Source organism: Triticum aestivum, chromosome 5D (assembly GCF_018294505.1).
Source record: "Triticum aestivum cultivar Chinese Spring chromosome 5D, IWGSC CS RefSeq v2.1, whole genome shotgun sequence".
NCBI classification, from domain to species: domain Eukaryota; kingdom Viridiplantae; phylum Streptophyta; class Magnoliopsida; order Poales; family Poaceae; genus Triticum; species Triticum aestivum.
This window is the reverse complement of record NC_057808.1, coordinates 48,159,842-48,178,002: the sequence shown is the minus strand read 5'-3', so window position 1 is coordinate 48,178,002 and position 18,161 is coordinate 48,159,842. Positions and strand designations below refer to the sequence as shown.

General features: G+C 44.6%; 1 pseudogene; it reads right to left on the bottom strand.

Annotated features, from left to right (window-relative positions):
- Positions 1–4,739: 4,739 nt before the first annotated feature.
- Positions 4,740–18,161, bottom strand: part of LOC123120223 (uncharacterized) — a 37,156-nt pseudogene continuing 23,734 nt past the window's right edge.

Genomic DNA, 18,161 nt, shown 5'->3' with positions numbered 1-18,161 from the left:
ATCCCAAGTAACTCAACAAATATAGCTATGCTCCCCGGCAACGGCGCCAAAAAAAGGTCTTGATAACCCACAAGTACAGGGGATCGCAAAAGTTTTCGAGGGTAGGGTATTCAACCCAAATTTTATAGATTCGACACAAGGGGAGCCAAAGAATATTTGAAGGTATTAACAGCTGAGTTGTCAATTCAACCACACCTGGAGATTAATTATCTGCAACAAAGTGATCTGTAGCAAAGTAATATGATAGTTTTAATAATAGTAGCAACAGTAACGGTAACAGTAACAGTGATAGCAGTAATTTTGTAGCAAGTGTAACAGTGATGATAGCAGTAGTAACTTAGCAGAAACAATATAAGATAAATTCGTAGGCATTGGATCGGTGCCTCGTTGGATGATATTCATCATGAGATAGTTATAACCTAGGGCGATACGGCACTAGCTCCGGTTCATCGATATAATGTAGGCATGTATTCCGTAAATAGTCATACGTGCTTATGGAAAGAACTTGCATGACATCTTTTGTCCTACCCTCCCGTGGCACCGGGGTCCATATTAGAAACTAAGGGATATTAAGGCCTCCTTTTAATGGAGAACCGGAACAAAGCATTAACACATAGTGAATACATGAACTCCTCAAACTATGGTCATCACCGAAAGAAGTCCCGGTTTCTGTCACTCTGGGGTTACCGGATCATAACACGTAGTAGGTGACTATAACTTGCAAGATCGGATCTAGAACATGGATATAATGGTGATAACATAAACGGTTCAGATCTGAGTTCATGGCACCCGGGCCCAAAGTGACAAGCATTAAGCATGGCAAAGTCATAGCAACATCAATCTTAGAACATAGTGGATACTAGGGATCAAGCCCTAACGAAACTAACTCGATTACGTGATGAATCTCATCCAACTCCTCACCGACCAGCGAGCCTACGAAGGAATTACTCACTCCCGGTGGGGAGCATCATGGAATTGGCGATGGAGAAGGGTTGATGATGACGAAGAACGAAGATCCCCCTCTCCGTAGCCCCAAACGGACTCCAGATCTGGCCTCCCGATGAAGAACAGGAGGTGACGGCGGCTCCGTCTCATGGATCGCGATAATTCTTTCTCCCTAATTTTTTTATGAAAAATAGGATTTTATAGCGTCGGTTTCAGGGTCTGCGGGTCCACCAGGTGGGGACAACCCACCTGGGCGCGCCTGGTGAGGGGCGCGTGCCCTGGTGGGTTGTGCCCACCCAGGTGCCCCCCTCCGGTAGGTCTTGGCTCCAGAAATCCTCTTATTTGATATAAAAATTCCTCGCAAAGTTTCGTTCCATTTCGAGAACTTTTATTTGTGCACAAAAAACAACACCATGGTAGTTCTGCTGAAAACAGCGTCAGTCCGGGGTTAGTTTCATTCAAAATCATGCAAATTAGAGTCCAAAACAGGAGGAAAAGCATTAGGAAAAGTAGATACGTTGGAGACGTATCAGAGGGTCGGAGGAGCAAGTAGCAGGATCTCCGGCGGGCCGTCTGCATCGGCGGCGGGCAAGAGGAAGCCCTCCCCGCGCCGCGCGGCGCCGCGCCCGGAGATGGGGGTCCCTAGCTAGGGTTCGGGGCCGACACAAGGGCACGAGGAGGAGGAGGATCTGCACGTGGACGCCCGCTTGGCCATGAACGCTGGACGCGGATCTCGTGCGTGAACACGGGACGCAGTGGGTGGGTCGCGGCGGCCTGAGCTAGGGGAAAGGAGGTCATTGGCGTCGGCGGCGGGGTTGGTTGGGGGAATCGTGGGGAGTGGAGGAGGAGTTGAGGCGTCCGCGGCGGCGACGGGGTTGGTTGGGGGAATCGTGGGGAGTGGAGGAGGAGGAGAGGCGTCGGGGGAGAGAAAAGGTAGAGGAGGGGTGAGAGGCGGAGGTGGCGGCGGCAAGGAGAACACTTATTAGTAGTAGTGTTGGGTTTATACCCCACGCTAATCCAACGCTACTACTATGGCATGTCGCGGGTGCACGGTGGAGACCACTTAGTAGTAGCATGGGGTTTATAACCCGCGCTACTACTATCAACTTAGTAGTAGCGTGGGTTTATAACCCGCGCTACTACTACGGCTGGTCCCGAGGGGCACGGTGGAAATCACTTAGTAGTAGCGAGGGTTATAAACCCGCGCTACTACTATCAACTTAGTAGTATCGGGGGTATAAACCCATGCTACTAGTAAGTAGCAGTAGCGAGGGGTATAAACCCACGCTACTAGTAAGCTTCGGCCTATAAGCTTTTCCCTAGTAGTGTTGGCGTTCCATCCAAGATCAATGCAACCGATGGTCTGGTTGTATTGGTCATGTGAACCATGCATCATTGAGCGATGTGCAGGTCACGGAGTATGGCCCTATCATCCAAGATCTTTTCAAGCAACGAAACAAGAACTCCGGCCACAAGCCCTTCACATTGTACCATTGCTATAAGGAACTTTGCATGAATGAGAAGTGGAGTAGGAGAAACGGCGAGACCACTCCAAAGAGATCAAGGTTGAGCATACCCATTGAGGATGATGACGAGGAGGATGTAGATGCCAATAAGAGCCAAGATGGCAAAAAATAGCAAAAGAGAGAAATAGGAGAGGATCATTTGGTGGCACATACAAAGAGGAGGTTGTGGCTATGGTTGAGGCCAAGAAAGTCTTGGCGGCCAAACGCAAGGAAGAGAAGGCGGCGATATGAAATGAGCTCAAGTTGTTTGACGACGAAAAAAGGAAATCGAAGCTGGCGACCGGAGAGAGGAAGTTGAAAGCGGACGAGCATAGGCTTGCACTCAACAAGGAGAAGCTTTGGAATGCAAAGAAAGCTGAAGATCGTGTTATCATGTTGACAGTGGATGATACCGCAAAAAAAATTTGGAGCTCACTCGTGGGGAAATCTTGACCAAAACGGAGGTGTCTCTACGGAATGGTGGTAGTGGTGGTGGCGGCTTCGTGGACGGTGGTGGTGGTGGCCGTGTGTATGGGGGTGATGATTTCTTTGATGAGGATGGTGTTTGAGTTCGTACATGCCTTTGGTGGGGCTCGATCCGCGACATAAAACATGCTATATTATGGTGATTTTAGATCAAACTTGATCGATGTGATGTGTTTTGGATGAACGATGCATGTTTAAATTTGAATATCTCGATCCATGAAACCATATGCTTGTTACCAGTTTATAGGTTATGCATTTTTATTTTAAAATATTTAAATGATTGATGATATAATGTGCAATTGTTTGAAGTTATTGCGGCTAGGCTAAAAGATCTGAGAAAAAATTACTCTCTAAATATAGGGTATCGCTAGGTCCGGCCACCTTTAGAGGATTAAAATTTTACTTCTCTAAAGGTACTGGGCCGTTTACTCCTCTATAATGGATCGGCAAGAGTTGCCCTTAGCTATATATTTGCATCAACCATTCATATGTGTATTCCCACAGCTGTTCTATACACTCATCTAAGGTTATGGCAACGTCACAAGTGGTTTGCCATTTTGATATATGCATGGATCTATTATATTGTGAAAGTGTTGGTCTCCATGTGACATAAACTGGTCTTCTATCTACTGCCGGCAGCTTGTCTCCATGTACAGTTTAGCAAGTGAAATCAACACCTTAGGCCTGCCAATTTGTAACAGAGACAGTTTTTCTTTTTGTGTTCTTTCGAAGTGTGGAATGTGCTATATTGATATGTAAACAGATAATTTCGTCATGGGTTCACGATCTAACGCAAAATCCTGCTTTTCAGATACTCTTGATCTTTGTAAAATACTCCCTTCGTCCCAAATTACTTGTCTTATATTTGTCTAGACACAAATGTATCTATATACGTTTTAGTGTGGGGTGCATGATAATGCTACTACATCTCAGTGGCTCCAACTTGGTGAGGTATATCAAAACAAATTGTGGGATGTGCCTGATATCCTTGGTTGCTATATTTATTAATTAATGAAAATACTGTATAACGATTCTTCTACGGTTTCAGCTTAAAAAAATAATCCTTGGTTGCTATTGTTTCGCGTGTGGATGAGAGACATGTCATGTGTGTATGTTTTCTATTTGTGGTTCAGGGAGTGATCCATTCCATAATAGTGGAGGGATCACAGTCCAGATATAGCCAATCAAACAGGAAGTCAGGAACAGAGGTAATCCACTCGCCTAATCTCAGTAATACTACAAGTTTTAGCACAACATTGCCGGTACTGCTAAGAAAAATAGAAGAGAAATTGCTAAACTTCATACACAGCTCCTTGAAGTCAGATCGATAAGATGGCAGCAGCTTCACAGCGGTGAAAATTACCTTGATTCCACAAACTCGGTAAAGACTTGAGAGTCACTCTCGTGAATGAAACAGCTGCCAGATTTAATTTAGTTCTAATGTGGTGGCTGAAAGAGCTGCCAGATTTCCCTCCAAACAGGATAATGATTAATCAACACACTGCAATAAACCCAAACTTCTCCAGATTTTCCAAAAAATGAGAGTTTCGGCACGACGCATTGTCTAGCAAGTAAGCGCAGCATTCACCATGTTACGTCGTAACCGTCATATGCTGATTTAAATTAGTTCTACTGGAATGTCCTACGTGGCGTCTGAAACAGCTAGTACCAGGTTTCCCTCTAAACAAGATGTAGCAATAATCAACAAACTACACCAAACCCAAACTTCTCCAGACTTCCTCCAAAATGAGAGTTTGACACTACCGGCAGCTTCTTTCCTCATATAGCACCACCCCTCCTCTATTAGTTCCAGGAAACCTGCAAAGTAAAGAAAAAAAAATCAGGGACAATTGACTCAACATGGAAAAGATAGACCCATATGGAAAACCGACAACCGAGTAAGCACAAAGTGCTAGTACTACAGTCCATCTAACTCATCTCCAAAAATGAAATAAAAAGTGAGTAAGAGGCTCAGTTAGTTATCATCCGGACATCATTTACTTTAGAGCACAAAACTACATCATTATCATTACTTTGGAAATAACAAGCTTCAGTTTTAAATTTTCTCAATTGTTGATTTCATGAACAAGAAAAGAGCGATCATCGCTACGACAAGGAAAGATAAAACATCTTCAGTACTGACTATGTGAATGGAGGACTAATAGTGGATGATCAACAAAGAAGCATTATATAAGAGAATGGTACCCAGAGACGCATATATAAGCTGGCTGCTAGATTCATACCCATTCACTGGTTTAGACAAAACTAACCAGATCGTCTGTAGATCACAAACCATCCTTCTTGCCTACAAAAATGGTTTCGTCGGTCAAGTTGGAATAAGTTGAATAACAGATGCAATGCTGACCCAGAACAAGTTATGAAGCAGAACTACATGTTGCTACTTGCTATGAACATAGTAGTTGTGCGAATAGATATGATTTGGATCTTACTGAGGTACAACTACAGCAAGTACAGGCTAACAAACTGAGGTACAACTACACCAAGTACAGGCTAACAAACTGAGGTACAACTACACCAGTCTAACTAGATCAATAGTACCAATCCTAGTCTTTGATTGCAATTCATGTTTGGATCATACTGACAGCATCAATTCCACGCGTGTCATCCATTTGTATGTTTCTGCACTAACCAGTAACCAATCAAACAATACACCAGCAAACGCATAACTGAAAAGTAAGGCGATTGGTAGGACTTAAAACAAGCAGGGGATTGCATACCTGCCGTGGGGATCCGGCTTGATCCAAGCCACGGTGGAAGCACGCATGGTACCAGAGAATTGTACTCTTCTTCAAGCGGAGAGGCCCCGATCACCTTCCCATTGTGCATGTCCACGACGACGACATCCTCGCCGACCTTCATGTAAATGACACTGGCGTCGATAGGGTCAAGTACGGCGATCTGTGGCGGCACCTGCGCCGAGTTCTCCTGCCACAGGTAGCCTCCATCCGCCAAGACCTGCCTGAGCGCCACCTGGTGCTCCAGCTTCCAGCCGCTGCCCTCGTCGTCGAGCGCATAGGAGCTGAGCAGGAACGGGTCGTGAGGAGATACCTCAGCGTAGCGCAGCCTCCCCTCGCTCACGCCGATGCGCCGGTGCTTGGCCACCTCTCGCATGAACAGCACATTGTCCTCGGCCTTCCTAAAATCTGCTGAAATATGGGATGGGCTTTAGGCCCATCTAGCAATTTCTGAAAATCTCTAAGGGTCCACGTGGATTTGTTGACACTAGGTGGATGGAGTGGGAAGTTTAGTCCCACCCCGGAAGTGGAAGAGGAGTTGGATCTCCTCATAAGGGTTTCTCTTCTACATGCTATTGCAGCTTGTGTTGCTAATTCTGTCAATGCCATGCTGATCATCTATTCATGGATTAAATTAGTCAAAAAAATTGCCTATTTACTCAGCAAAATCTCCTTCGTCCGCACGCGCACGCTCAGGCAGCACGACCACCACAACCGGCCGCCGAAGGCAACCATCTCCTGGTTCATCGCCATCGGGCACGGGAGGGAGGGATCGCCATGGACGGGCCGTACCTTCCTCCACTTTCCTTCCTCGGAGAGAAACCACACGATGGCGGCGCCATTGAGGTCGAACTCGGCGACGGCGAACCTGTCGGGCGGGCCGCACCGGTGCCCTCCGTTGGCCTGGGTGAGAAGGCCCATGTGGTGCATGATGGCCGGTGAGGGGGTTGCAAACGAAGCGGTCGATTTCGGGGTTCCCGGCCAGGGTCGATAAGGAGACGGAGCCCTCCGCCCGGATCTCGCGGTAGCTGAGGAGGAGGTGGCCGTCGCCGCTAGTGGCGCCGACGTCGCCGAAGACCACCTGGACGACGTTGCCGGCGAGGTACCAGACCTTCACTACAAAAAAATACACTTTCGTGATGATACGTGTTTGTCACAGTAGGTCGCGTTTTCTATCATGCATGTACATCCATGACAAATTTATGACAGAATCAAGATAGTCATACATGTGCTGTCGTAGAAGTGTTCCATGACATTGCCAAAATTATCATCACGGAAGTGTCCACTTCCATGACGATAAATCGCGCGTCACAGAAGTGCTTTCGTCAAGGGTGACCGACACGTGGCATCCACCGTAACGGAACGCTGTTAAGCTATCGGGTCGGATTTTGGATCCGATAACCCGTTAACAGCCACGACCAATGCCGATTTTCCACGTGTAAAATTCTCATTGGCTGACGGATCCACACGTCCGCTCCGCGTTGGCACAGGTGTCACTCATCCAACGGTCGGGATGGGCCTATGATATGTTCACACGTGGACCGGCCCAAAAGTGGCCCACAAAGTTTAAATGGGCCGGCCCAACCGAAGGCCCATAAGATTTAGCGGACCATAATGGGTCGGCCCAGCTAAAGGCCCACAAAATTTAGTGGATCATAATGGGCCGGCCCAGCTAAAGGCCCACACGATTTTGCAGACCATAATGGGCCGGCCCAGCTAAAGGCCCACAAGATTTTGCGGACCACAATGGGCCGGCCCAGCTAAAGGCCCACAAGATTCTGCAGACCATAATGGGCCGGCCCAGCTAAAGGCCCAACATTCTCTGTCAATTCGGCCCGTCAACGGCCTGTCCTAAACTTGTCATCAACGCGGCCCATGGTCATTTCTGGCCCGTTAACAGTCCGCTAAGTAATTAGGCCGAATTACGGCCCGGTGTATTTCTGCCCTGTTAAAGGTCCGGCTTCATTTGGGCCCATTTACAGGCCATCAAAACTTTCGGCCCATAAACGACCGTGAAGGATTTGGGTCATATTCGGCCATGTCTGACATTCGGCCTGTTAGAGGCTCACTATAGCTTTGGGCCACTTTCGGCCTGTTGTCATTTTCGGCCTGTTAACGCCGGACGTAAACCATGGGCCATATGTGGCCCAACGTCATATCGGGCCCATTAACGGCCCATATAAAAATGACGATAATCTAGCCCGACCGAAGTTCCGGCCTGTTAAAGGCCCGTGTATTAGGTCGGCGCATTTACGGCCCGTCCGAATTTCGGCCTGTCAAAGATCCGCATCATAAATGGGCCACCATTTCGGCCTGCTAAGTCCAGTGGGTTATTTGGCACAATCAGGGCCCAATCTCACTTTCGGTCTATTAAAGGCCCATGTTTTTTATGGGCTCGAGATATTTACACCTGTAAACGGCCTATTTTTACTGAGGGCCCAAATTATGTTTAGGCCTGTTAAAGGCCCACTATGGGCACAGGCCTACCAGAAAAATATGAAAGCTTATGCTGATTTAGGCCCAGATATTTTTAGTGGGCTACATGCCAATTTCGGCCCGTAATCGTTTTTAGCCCAATTGGAATGGGCCCGACGAATGTTGGCATGTTGGGCTCCTACGAAGCTTTCGGCCGAATACATTACTAAGATAAACCTACACTATACAAAAATAGCGTCGTAATTACTGCAGCCCGAGGCAGCATCATAAATGTTGTATCACAACAAAATAAATTCCAACTATACAACAAAAGGCCTGTTGGCATAAAGTTTACAGTCCTTCCAGATAAAAGCACCATCAGATGTATAGAAGCACAGATCATTTGACCTGAGTGCTAATGTTTCAGGCTGTAGAATCTGATGGAGCAGCACGATCTCCACCTTTTTCCGCCATTGCTCTTGAACAACGAAACGAATGTCTGATAGTCTGGTTTCAAACCCATTCATATCTTGACGACATTTCTCAACCACTGTTCTTGTTTCCGAAACAACGTCCATTAGGGATTGGACTTGTGTCTGGAGCACAGATATATCACTCTGTCTAGCAGGAAGATTTTGTTCAGTAGGCGATTTAGACGAGGTTACCTTGGCAACCAACCCAGAATTACGCAGGAAGGTGCTTTTTGCACTGTTAGTGGAGAGATACTGACGCACTGCAGCAAGAGGTGACATTGTGCCTGTAGTAGCCTCGTCACCTTCTGGTGGTTGTGGCTGTTCAATCATTTGTTCCATAGCTTCCTGAAAGTTTGAACTTGTAGATTACTGTACCAGATAAGTTACTAATGAGACAAAAACAAACAAAGTAGGTTAAACATTTATACATAACTTATTTTGGTGAACTACTGTAATACATTATCATGTATTGTAGTGCCAACTACATAATAAAATCACTTTCGGAACATATGTCCATGTAGCATGCCTACTGTATTGTCTATTTCCTCACATTCGTTGACATCTAAGGATAAAGAGACATGGTTTAAAGTAGGATGAACATAGTATGACATCATTCATATCATGGGCAAACAGATATAAAACAAACAGGCTATTTTATCATTGTGTGCGCACGTGAACATAACAACTATATTACAGATCAAGACCAAAAGAATATCCTTCATCTCTTTTAAACCATGTAAGGTGAAATGATACGTTAAGACAACAGTGAATAAAAGTGAACAGAGTAACTGACATTGGCTGCAAACCAAGTAGTTAAATGAACATATCACAGTACCAATCAGTTCAAGGCAGGAGGAGTAAGGACTTACAACAGCAGCTTGAACTGGTGTGCTCATGCCCTTCATATTGCTGGTGTGCAATCCTTGAAGATTTGCACTGTATTCGGTTCAAGTTCTTTTTGGTCCGCACGGGCTTTCCTCTGTATTTGGAATAAGTCAATATAGATACGATAATATGGCACAAAAAAGAAGGAAGTAGCAGCTATTTACAAGAGCCTCACAGTGTGCAATATAGCTACGAGATCCTGTTGTCTGTTGGAATTTCACTTTAGAACGGTTGGTTTTGTTCTTCAAATAGTTAGCCTAGAAGAAGATACACTTGTAAGGCACATACATAAATACAAGTTCAATATGTGGTCTGATCAAATACATATAGCCTACCTGATACTTTGGATCAGACCAGTGTTTAACGAGGGCTATCCACTCTTCATCTGTAATATATTCCACTGGAGATGTTTGGGCGATTTCATTGTTAGCCTTGCCTTCAAAGTAAGATTTTCTAAGGTGGTACCGATACTGTCGCAGAGCAGACTGAAAAACATGAGTGCATGCTTGTTTAGTTGCATCATCTTTTGGATCCAACTTGAACCTCATCTGTTGAAAAAAGAATGTGAGTCTTATTAGGAGGAAGCTAGAAAGTATGGGACAGAGCAAGACAATATTACTAATTGCAATGAATAACATTACTTACGGATAAATAGTCAAGGAAGGTGTTAAACTGGGTATTGTCTTTCTCATTCCTGTACTGGATACACGTTGGGAGGATACGTGCATGACACCTAACGGCAACGGCTGCCTCTGATACTAACTTGGATGACTCTGTAGCATCACGTGGCCTTTTTAAACCTGCCTCAAAATGGATCTCCATTCTTCCTCCTTTAGATTTTGTTAATCTGTCAAGCATTATCCCTGATGTCTGTTTTCACTTGCGCCGTGGTGCTAGTTCAACAACGAATATGGAAAGTGTTAGTGTAGATCAAACTGTGAGAGTACATATAAAGGAGCATGCAACTGCAACTTGACTCGGTCAGGTACCGTCTTGGTGTTGATGCTCATGAGGTTCATCTGATCTTGCCAAGTCCTGTTGTGTCAGCAGTGCTTCGGAAGTAGTGTTAGGTGTGAAGGCAGCTTGGGAACTGGCCAGTTCCGGAGCAAACGAACGAGTAACTGGTTGAGATGCTGGTACAGTTGAAGCGGATGCTGCAGCTGGTGGAGCAGGTGATTCTGTGTTTGTAGATTTAGCCAGTGGACTTGGACCTTCTACTGCACTATAAGTACCAGCAGAATCTCGACGGCAGAACCTTTTCCGTTTCACCCGACGAGTAACAACACTCCCTACTATATTATTTTCCTTGCTCTTTTTTGACTTTGCCATGTCAAGCTGTACCCACAACACAAAAGAATAAAATCACTCTTCAGAACTCATTGATGCATGATACAGACAAGCAATACTTTGATGTAAGACAACCGTATGAGGATGGAATATGTAAGAAAAACAGGACGGCATGACATATTCACAGCTACGATGTGCAAACTAAGCAGAAGGATTTTCAAGAAAATAGAAGTAATGCAAGCTAGACACCATATGAAAGATGCAACCAATATTACTCTGCCAAGTTAGAAGTGTCTTGTCATAAGTGGCAATTCGAAAAATTAGAAGCAGTACAACGTAGAAATCAATGCAAGATGCAACCACTATCAAACTGCCATGTTAAAAGCGTCCAATCATGAGTGACTGATGCGGGATACACAACAGCAGTACTTTGATGTAAGAACATGGTATGATAGATAGATGCAGTGTATTCTAGACACAGAAAGCCATGTCATATGCACATGTATAACGTATAAACTCAGCAGGTGCAATTTAATCAAAATAGAAGAAATACAGGCTAGACAACATATGCAACATGAAACCAATTATCACACTGTCAACTTAGAGCAAGCACCTGCGATGGTGGAGTACAGGAGATGAACTGATCATGTAGACTTGGGACTTCAACTTCATTAGCAGTAGCAATGGCAAATCTAGAGAGTCTCTTTTTGCGTTGGTGCGGAGGACCACCAACATCCCCTAACTTACTCTTTTCCTTCCTATTTTCTGATATTGCCTTATGAAGTCAAAACCACAAGAAGATGAATAAAATTAGCTCTACATAACTGGTTGATGCATGATACAGACGAACACTAATTTGATGTAAGGTAAGCTCTGGATAGGAGGATGGAATATATACAAAAAAAGACAGCGTTTCATATTCACACATACGATAGGAGGATGGAATATGATTGAAAAAACAGTAAGCGGAAGTCATTTTAGAAGAAATGAAAGCTAGGCACCATATGAACATGCAACCAATATCACTCTATCAGGTAAAAAGTGTCTCGTCGTAAGTGCCATTTCAAGAAATTAGAAGCAGTACAAGCTAGAAGACAATGCAAGATGCAACCTACATCACAGTCCCAAGTTAAATGTGTCTTATGGGTAAGTGATCGTTGGAGGTATAAGTTGTAAGCTACGCAGATGCAATTCAACATAATCAGAAGCAATACAAACTAGACATCATACGGAAAACGCAACCACGTATAACAGTTCCAAGTAAGAGCAAGCACCTGTGATGGTGGAGTAGGGGAGATGTGCTCATCATGTACACGTATGTTCTAGAAACAGGAACACGTGTCATATTCACAGGCATTATGTGTAAAGTAAGCAGATGCAATTCAAGTTAGAAGTAATACAAGCTAGACATCATACGCAACATGCAACCACATATAATAGTGTCAAGTTAGAGCAAGCACATGTGATGGTGGAGTAGGGGAGATGTGCTCATCATCTACACAGCTACGTTGACTGTCTAGCCTTGTGTTGTCTTGCGAATCTTGTTGGGAGGATGGCGGAGTAGAATCTGTAGAGACCCCCTGTTTGAGTTGCTCCGAAGGACCACCATCATCCACTGCCGGACTAATTTCCTTCAGCTGTAATGATTTTGCATTGTGAAGTCAAACCGATAAGAAAAAGGAATAAAATTCGCTCTTCAGAACTCATTCATGCATGATACTGACGAACACTACTCGGATGAAAGGCAAACACATGATGCGAGGATGGAATATGTATGAAAAATAGGATGGTGTGACATATTCACACCTATGATGTGGTAACTAAGCAGAAGGCATTTCAACAAATTAGAAGCACTGCAAGCTAGACACCATATGAAAGATGCAACCAATATCACTCTGCCAAGTTCAAACTGTATGGCATTTCAACAAATTAGAAGCAGTACATGCTAGAAATCATATGCAAGACACAACCAATATCACAGTGGCGACTTAAAGGTGCCTTATCATAAGTGACTGATGCGGGATATGCAAGAATAGTAGTCTGATGTAGAAACATGAACACATGTCATATTCACAGGCATTATGTGTAAAGTAAGCAGATGCAATTCAACAAAGTTAGAAGCAATACAAGCTAGACATCATATGCAACATGCAACCACATATAATAGTGCCAAGTTAGAGCAAGCACCTGTGATGGTGGAGTAGGGGAGATGTGCTCATCATCTACACAGCTACGTTGACTGTCTAGCCTTGCGTTGTCTTGCGAATCTTGTTGGGAGGATGGCGGAGTAGAATCTGTAGATAACCTCCGTTTCAGTTGCTCGGAAGGACCACCATCATCCAATTCCTTGCCAATTTCCTTCAGCTTTATTGATTTTGCATTGTGAGGTCATACCGACAAGAAAAAGGAATATTATTCGCTCTTCAGGACTCATTTATGCATGATACTGACGAACACTACTCTGATGAAAGGAAAAGTCATGATACGAGGATGGAATATGTACGAAAAAATGGATGGCTTGACATATTCACACCTATGATGTGGTAACTGAGCAGAAGGCACTTCAAAAAATTAGAAACACTGCAAGACACCATATGGAAGGTGCAATCAATATCACTCTGCCAAGTTAAAAATGTCTCGTCATAGGTGGCGTTCATCAAACTAGAAGCAATACATGCTAGAAATCATATTCAAGACGCAAACCAATATCACACTGCCAACTTAAAGGTGTCCCATCATAGTGACTGATGCAGGATACACAAGAAGAGTAGTTTCATGTAAGAACATGGTGTGATAGACAGATATAGTATGTACCAAAAATAGGAAAGCGTGTCATATTCACATGTATCATGTGTAAGCTAAGCAGATGCAATTTACACTAATTAGGAGCAATACAAGCTAGACACCATATGCAACATGCAACCAGATATCACACTGCCAAGTTAGAGCAAGCACCTTGGATGGTGGAGTAGGGGAGCGGAGACTTGGACCTTGTAATGCACTATCAGTACAAGGAGAATCGGTACAGATGCTCCGTTTACGTTGCTGCAGAGGACCACCATCATCGCCTTCCTTACTCTTTTCCTTCCTCTTTCTTGATTTTGCCTTGTCAAGTCAAACCCACAAGAAAAAGGAATAAAATTTGCTCTTCAGAACTCATTGATGCATGATACTGACGAACACTACTTTCATGTAAGGCAGCCGCATGATAGGAGGATGGAATATGTATGAAAAACAGGACGGCGTGACATATTGACATGTATGATGTATAAAGTGTAAACTAAGCACAAGGTGCTTGAACTTGTTAGAATCGATGCAAGCTAGAAACCATATGAAAGATGAAACCAATATCACTCTGCCAAATTAAAAGGGTGCCCTAACAAATGTATTTGACCAAATTAGAAGCAATACATGGCAACAGGCTAGAAATAATATGCAATATGCAACGAATAAAGGTGACTCATCGTAAGTGATTGATGCAAGATACAGAAGAGAGGTAGTTTCATGTAAGAACAAGGTTAACACATAGATGTAGTGTGTACCAAAAATAGGAAGGCATGTCATATTCACAGGTATAGTGTGTAAACTAAGCAGATGCAATTTACCCTAATTAGAAGCATTACAAGCTAGACACCGTATGCAACATGCAACCACATATCACACTGCGAAGTTAGAGCAAGCACCTGTGACGGTGGTGTAGGGGAAGTGCGGTCTTCAGGTACAGAGCTACGTTCAATATCTTCATTTAGGCTTGCTGTTTCTTGAGAATCATGTGGAGAGGATGAAATTGCATTCGTTATAAGAGTACTGCATCTCATATTAACCCACGCGCGTGATTGTCTCATCATAAGCGATAGACGCAGGATACACAAGAACAGTAGTTTGATGTAAGAACATGGTGTGATAGGCAGATGTAGTATGTACCAAAAACAGGAAGGCGTGTCATATTCACATGTATAATGTGTAAGCTAAGGAGATGCAATTTAACAAATTAGGAGCATTGATGAGGGATACACAAGAAAAGTAGTTTGATGTAAGAACATGGTTAATAGAAAGACGTAGTATGTACCAAAAACAGGAAGGCATGTCATATTCACAGGTATAATGTGTTAACTAAGCAGATGCAATTTACCCTAATTAGAAGCATTACAAGGTAGACACCATATGCAACATGCAACAACATATCACACTGCCAAGTAAGAGCAAGCACCTGCGATGGTGGTGTGGGGGAATTGCAGTGATCAACTAGAGAGCTACGTTGACTATCTTCATTTAGCCTTGCTGTTTCTTGAGAATCATGTGGGGAGGATGACACTTCACTCTTTAAACGAGTAGGGCGTCTCACAGTAACCCACTCGGGTGATTGTCTCATCATAAGTGATTGACGAGGGATACAAAAGAGCATTAGTTTGATGTACGAACATGGTTAATAGACATATGTAGTATGTATCAAAAACAGGAAGGCATGTCATTATCAAAGGTATAATGTGTAAAGTAAGCAAATGCAATTTAACCAAATTGGAAGCAATACAAGCTAGACACCATATGCAACATGCCACCACATTTGACAGCGCGAAGTTAAAGCAAGCACCTAGGATGGTTGTGTGTGGCAATTGAGATCATCAACTGCAGAGCTACGTTTACTGTCTCCAACCGCTGACACTGCACCCATTAGAGCGCTGAAACGCTTAGTGCTTATCTTCGAATTACACTGGAGCGACTTCTGTCTTTTCTTTTCTGCATTCATCAACACTGCGTCAGAGTCTGAAATACCCATGCATAAAAAAACAATAGTGTGAGTATGGGTGAAGTGTGTGCACAATTAGTACAGTGTAAAGGTAGCAGATAGCAGGTCGGTGAGAAATAAATGACAGGAGACATATGATAGCTCTACAACATGCATGGCACACTAAATTACTACAGGATTCTATGAAAATAACAGTCGACTGAAAGCAAATAGTTCAGTCCATTTTTTCTGCACCGTTCGATGTACAAAGAACGGGCAGATCGCCTTCATCTACCTCCAGCCAGTCAGTGTTGACGATCTTCCTCGAAACGCCAGCGACCACCAGCCCAGTATTCCTCCCCTGCCTGCGCCCTCCCCTCGACCTCACCGCACCGCCGTGCTTGGCACCCCCCCCCCCGGCCATCCGTTCAAGCCCTGCCGACCTCCAGATCGGGCGCAAGCAGCTCCTGCGCCCCACACCCCTATGATAGACACCGATGGGCCGCTTCCCTGGGGAACAGGCGGACTAGGTGCTCCGCGCGCCTAAGCGGGTGCTGCTTCTTTTAATTGCGGTTTGACTGACCCTGAATTGAAATCCAGGCGGGCTACTGACCTCTAGCAAAGGTGAAATAGTAAAAGGGAGGAAACCTTGTGCATTTAGTATCACGAAGAAGATGCAGTAAGAAGCGCTCAACTAGTTTCTTTCGTGGGATGAATACGGTGTGAGCGGAGACGTAAGATTTGCACGAATAAGGGAAGAGGAGTACCTCTTTCTGCTGGCAGTGTTGTGTCCTCCTTCTGTTTTTCCGACGATCTTCTTGTTGTTCGCCGGAAACCAGAAGTTGTGGAGGACAGTGCAGCCTTGGACGAACCCATGGCCAAGTTGTTGAGTGTGGTGCGGTGGCCGTCTGTCAGCGGCGGGGAAGCAGATCCGAGGCGGCGAACGACGGCGTAGCGGGAACAGCTCCGGTGCGGTGGACGGTTGCGACAGTGGAGCCGCAGCAGTGAGGCGCAGGACGGTGTGGTCGGAGTGGTTCTGGTACGGCGCACGTCGGCGTCGGCGTCGTGGAGGCAGCTCTGCCTTGGCTTCAGCTGCTAAGTCCTTGAGGGCGTTGCGGTTGCGGTTGCGTTGGACAACGACGTCGGGGTACCGACTCTGGCGTGATGGAGGAGGGCGGCGGTGGATTGGCCACTATGGGGTGGAGGACGGAGGAGGCTGGGGTTTCGCAGCTGGTGGAGAGGGCGTTTTCGCGCCCACGGAGAATGAATGGGGAAACGGAGGGAGGCGGGGAACTAAGGGGGAACAATGTTTCGGTTTGAGACGCGCTTGTTTGAAATTTGGGGGAAGTTACAAACTTTGCCCCCATCTAAAATTTTGGACATATTGCGGGTTGGGGGTAGGACAGTCATGTCAGGTGTCCCAAATGTGGGCGGGGTAGATTTCGGCCGAGCGCATGGGTAGGCACCCACGGCGTATGAATGCTTCTCGGAGGCGGTTGAGACTGGCGTCTTGGTGAAGTTACAAACCTACCACGGTTTAGACCTTTGGACATCGGACCGATAGGGTACAAGGGCCAGAGTCAGGACAGTAATTTCCTACCACCAAAACATTAGTCTCGCGCGTTTTCGGGTGACCAGAGACCTATTTGGCGCTTCATTCAATATTTGGGAGCAGAAGCATTAACATTTTCGGTTCTCTTGAATTGAACTTTCAGGATTTGTCAAACTTCACAAATCTTTACTCTTGAAAATCCTAAAGCTACGATTATTTTGGAATGGAGGGGGTACATTTGAATATACATTGTACACGAGTATATATTAAAAAATATGCAACTTACCTCAGTTCATGCATGGTTCCAGATATAATCTCCTTGGTTGCAAAAAAAAGTTAGATATGCGTATGAATATATATAGCATGTTCAAACTCACAACAAAGATTGATGCCCCCTTTTACATCTGATTTACAAATGCCATTATCTCGGGTTCAAATAGATGAATGCACTTCCTATGAATTCGAATCTTCGAAACCCCCTTTATGTTGAATTCGACATGTATTCTATTCGGTAGCTAGCAATTTGGAATGTATCCATGCAAGTGACAAATGTATAAAGTGCTTCACACTAACAACATGGAGTGCACTAATTAATGTTTATATATGAATTGCAAAAGCATCCATTGCCTGTATTTCAAACCGCTCTCATCGATAATATGAAATAAACACATGCACATGCTAGAATTCAATAGAGTATGGGTGTCTGATAGACCGATTTTCGTCCATACGCAATTTGCAAAATTCATGATCTCATCCAAAAATAATAATGCCATTTATATTTTAATTTAATGCGTAGAACCGCCTTTTACACGTAGATGCACTATGCCTCGCCCCGTTCTCACAAACGCGTTATATATCTCTCTATCTAACGCATAAGTGCACACACTTTATATGCATCGGCATTTCTCTTTCACACATGCTCACAATCTCTCTCAGGGTGTCGGGGTGTCTGACGCACATGCTCTCTCTGTTTCTCTCTCTCTCTTTCTGACTACTATGTACCACTCTTTTCACTAATCTCAGTTGGAAAACACTATTTCTCTCACATCCATATATACACATGCACGGTCTCTACTAGCCCTCTATACGCACATATATGTGCCTACGTGTCTCCCGCACGCACATTATCTT